The sequence below is a fragment of the Arvicanthis niloticus genome, chromosome 2 (genome assembly GCF_011762505.2).
Source record: "Arvicanthis niloticus isolate mArvNil1 chromosome 2, mArvNil1.pat.X, whole genome shotgun sequence".
NCBI lineage: Eukaryota > Metazoa > Chordata > Mammalia > Rodentia > Muridae > Arvicanthis > Arvicanthis niloticus.
This window is the reverse complement of record NC_047659.1, coordinates 79,026,682-79,031,625: the sequence shown is the minus strand read 5'-3', so window position 1 is coordinate 79,031,625 and position 4,944 is coordinate 79,026,682.

The window sequence follows — 4,944 nt, the reverse complement described above, 5'->3', positions numbered from 1 at the left end:
AAAGGCAAAGGAGACTACAAACTTTGGCCACCTTAGACATGGCACTTTATGCCTCTACCCTTGACTATTTCCAGTGTGTGTCTCTTTGCTAGCATGAAGCTTTAACCATTATTGTTTGTGCACCATTGTGTAGCTGTAACCAAACTACCTGATGAAAATGACTTAAAAGTGGAAGGGTTTAATTTGGCTCACAGTTTCAGAGGGCTCACACCATGACTAGTTGGCCCTGTGTAATTAGTCAGAACATTATAATTGCAGGAACATTGGCAGAAGACTTCTTCACATCTTTGTAGACAGAAAGCAGAATGGAAAAGGGCCAGAGGCAAGGGGTACAATCTCCAAAGTCGTGTTCTTCCGTAGTCTACCTTTCCAGCTAGAATCCACCTCTCTAAATAACGGCACCATCTTGTGATCAAACATTTAACATGTAAGTTTATGAGGGGCATTTCATCGTCACTTAGTAAAGTACAACATGGCCCTGACTTCTGTGGGTTGCTCTGATATATTAACAAGCCTAGGAACTAATGAGAGCTTTGATATCTGTGGCCAGTTGCTCAGAAGTAAGGACAAATAGGCATGAAGCTGATATTTGAGAGGATGACCAATCCCTTTGTCTGTAAATCTGTCCAGATTCCAGCAGTAAGCATCAGACATCTCTGAAGTTGCTTTGAAGCAGTCAGTGACACCATATTGAACAAAACAGAATTGATTCCTTAGTGGCACAGAGCTTTAAGTAAGAAAAAAAATCAAAATACAATGACAAACCAGGAAAACTCTTTGGGGAATAAATACATCCAGCTTACAAAATTAGTCGTGCTTATTACTTCAGATTTTAAAACAATTTCATACAAGTGACAGTCATGCCCAAAGCAATAAATGTTTTTTCCCACCATAGTCTGATACCAGTTTGGAGTTTTTATTCTTCTTTCTATTTCTGGGGCATATTGAGATTAATAATGCTCACACAGCATATCAAAATTGCACACAGATATTGTGACCATAAGGGAAGGAAGGAAGAGTCACCAAGTGACCAAGATTATCATGACTGTACGGAGGACCTGACTTCTAGCTATGAATTGATCAAGTTAGACTTGGGAAATGGCCCATCTAAATCACAGTGGGAAAGCTTCTCGGTGACCTGAGATTGAATACAAGTTAGCCTGAAGAGTAGGAAGGTGAAGGGAGGGAGGAAGAAGGCTAGGCAGGTGTGAAAGTCCTGAGATAGAAAGATCTGATGGTCTAGAGAGGAATGTGGGAAGGATCGTTAGGAATGAGGAAGCAACTAGAAGTCTCAGAAACCAAGAGCCTCAATCTGGCTCTGTATCAGAGGGCAGCAAAGGTATGCTGTGTGGATGATATAGCGAAAACACTGAGGGACATGCCAAACTGCTGACGTGGTCTGCTTCTGCCTTCCGGGTGTCCAGGCACCCCTGTGCACCTGGCTGGACTGGAAAGAACGAAGTTTATCCAGTCAGGTTGGAAACAATTTTCAGTGAATTGGCTCTCCCTAATAGGGGGTAAGAAGGGCTATATAAATCTTGGGGAGTGGGCAGGGGTTTTCAGGGTGAGTGTACATTACTGACTAGTGCCAAGGTGCTAGAAATGCTTCATTTGCATGAAAAGAAATTCCAGGTGCTTGCTGGACATGGAGAGAGAGAGAGAGAGAGAGAGAGAGAGAGAGAGAGAGAGAGAAAGAGAGAGGAGAGAAAGAATATCCATCAGTCTACATGACTAACTCAAGGATGGCAGAGGTGGGGATCCTAGAGGCTACATGCACTAGACCATGCAGGCCCAGACCAACGAAGGAATGTTCCTACCCCTGCCAGTCTCAGAGCAAGATTTTGGGGGTTTGGATACATCTTGACTTCACTCTTGCTTTGAACTGGCTCCTCTAGTTGCATGGCTTTCTGCCTCACACCAAACAACTCATTGCAATGATGGTAGTAGCCTCCTAGGCAATTCTCATTCTCTCTCTCTCTCTCTCTCTCTCTCTCTCTCTCTTTCTCTCTGTCTGTCTGTCTCTGTCTCTCTATCTCTCTCTCTGTCTCTCTCCCTTTCCCACCCCTATGTGTGTATGCACACAGGCATGCATGTGTGCATAAGTGTACACACACACAAGAGATAAATGTCAGGTCTTTTTACTTATTTTTCTTCACTTTTTTTTTTTTTTTTTTTTTTTTTTTTTTTTGAGACAAGAGCTCTCACTGATCTGGAGCTTCTTGATTCAGTTAGATTGAATGGCTAGTGAACCATGGATCCTCTTATCTCTGCCTTCGCTACATTGGGATTACAGCCCCCCCCCCCCCCCGCCGTGATCATCTTTTTACATGGATTCTGGGGATACTAAGCCAGGTCCTCATGGTTCTCCTCCACTCTGAGGCATGCTGGCGTTCTTATTGCCCTCCAGCCTTCATCTTCTTTTTATCCTCATTGCACGTTCTGCTCCTTCATCCTAGATAGTCTTTTTCTTTAAAAATTACGTTTATTTACTTATTATTTCAGACAAGGTTTCAATCTGTATCCTGACTGGCCTGGAACTTGGTGTACAGACAGGGTGAGCCTCAAATGCACAGGCCCTGCCTGCCTCCCCCAAGCGCTAAGATTGAAGGCACTTGGCGCCATAGTTGGTTTCCTGTAACATACATGTGTGCATCTTTCCCTGAAGCATATTCCTTGAAAATCACTTCCTTTCTGAAGTACTTGTCATAGGCATGTTGTAATTTAAGTGTATGGTAGTTTATGTCTATGAATGAATAGCATCGACTCTCTGTAAGAAGGAAATGTCCTCTTCACTCTACCCATGATTCTGGTTAGGGTAAGTAACACACATGCTTGGTAATCGTCTGTGGTTAACACTATGACACTCTAGTAGTCTCTCTCTCTCTCTCTCTCTCTCTCTCTCTCTCTCTCTCTCTCTCCTTCTCCCTCGCTCTCTAACAAAATAAAAGTCCCATGATGCTAAAATATTATAAAATATTTTATTTTTTCTGTACTTCTACAAATGTAAGTTCTACTCAGGGCACATCTACACTATTAATACAATATTTTTAAGCAACAAGTGTAAGTTTCAATGAGAGTAAGTTTTAAAAATTAAATAGTCAGACAGTGCGTTCATGGACAAGGAAAAACAAGCAAACAAACAAGAAATGACACGAGAATTCCTGAAATCTAGAATGTTGTTGCTGAATGTAATAAGTATTTTCTTTTTCAGTGCTAGAATCTGGGACTGGAGCATCCTGCAGAGGCTGGTGTGTTAAATGTGCAGCCCCCAGCTCAGCACTACTACATGTTAGACACTTTAAGACATAGGACTTCATTGGCTGCTCCAGAAGGGTCCCAGGGTGACTCTGAAGGGGATTGTAGGACACCAGTGTCTCTCTTTCTTCCTAGCCATTGTGAGGTGAGCAGTGTGATCTGCTGGATCTCCTCATCATGATGTATTATCTCACCACAGGTTCCTAACCACCAGGGAGGACAGACCTTTCGTGGGCTGAAACTTCTGAATCTATGATGATCTTAGCTATTCAGTTACGACCATGGGAAGCTGACCAACAAAGTCATTGTGGTGCATGTAACTCACCAAACTCACCATAGTCCTAATAAAAAAAACTGGACACTTGGAAGAACATCTACATAGACCTTGAGGCAGCTAAGGTCTGCCTCTGGTAAGCAAAAATGTTGAGAGAAATGGTTCCAGTGTTTGAGTCCAGCTCAATGGTAATGCTGGTTGAAAGTTACTTAGACTCCAAGAAACAGCTGGAGAGATTGCACAGTGGTTCCAAGTGGTTCTTTAAGTGGACTTGAGTTTGGCTCTCAGCACCCAACTTTGGTGGCTCCCAGTTGCCAGCAACTCGAGCTCCCGTTGGATCTGACATCTCTGACCTACATGGACATCTGCAGTCATGTAAACGTACACACACACACATACACACACTTAAAATAAAATCTTAAAACTTTAAAAACTCACTGCCTAATAAACTCTCTGTGACACTGCTGTGTTCAGCACTTTGAGGTAGCCATTATTGTAGTCCTTACTGACCACTAGAAGTTTGGGTTCATGAAACTGAGGGGATGGATTTAAAATCTGACGTATTATGTTTACAAGTTGGAATGTAAAGAGAAAAACTTACACGTGGTTCATGGCTACTTATTTAACAGCATCACTCTTCATACTTTAATGAAATACATGATATAATTCATGTAAAATACTTAGAATAATATTGGCCCAGAAAAAAAATACGTATTAGTAATTAGTTACAGAAATATTTTCAATATACTTTACACGAGACAATCTTATTTGCCTGAAACTCAGCTGTTGCTTTTGTTTCGTAAGCGGATGGTGTTTGAAATCTTCAGAGAACTAGTGTTCCTGGTTCAGGCTTAGCAGAAGACACACCTGAGAGATACAAAGTAAGGGCTCAAGGGTGAGGACCATTGAAGGGCTGTGGCCGGGAATAGGTACTTCCTGCAATATATTCAAGATTGAACTCATGGCCTCCTGTATGCCAGGCACGTGTTCTACCAGTGAGCTATGTCTCCTGCCCAGGGGTAGACTTTTAAAAATCTTAATATTAATGTAATGTCAATATTCTTGGAATTATGAAAATTTAAATGTCTATAATAGTTAGAAAAAAAATTAAAGGTGGCCAAAAGAACTCAAATAACTTTTCAAATGTTATTTTGTGTGTAAAGCTTTTATTTTTTTTTCTAATTTTTATTTTAAAGTGTGAGAGTTTGTTGAATGTATATTAAACTTTCTGATACTCTGTATTACCTCACCTGGCCCCTCTTATGTGCAAGAAGTGCTTTTCATCGACTGTCTGTGATGTGTCTAGCAGCCCTGTAGTTATTCTTGCTTATTCCATGACAATCTTGCAGGGACGGTGTTGTTATTCTCACCTTTGAAATCAGAAAACCAGGACTTGAGGAGATAAAATCAATGGT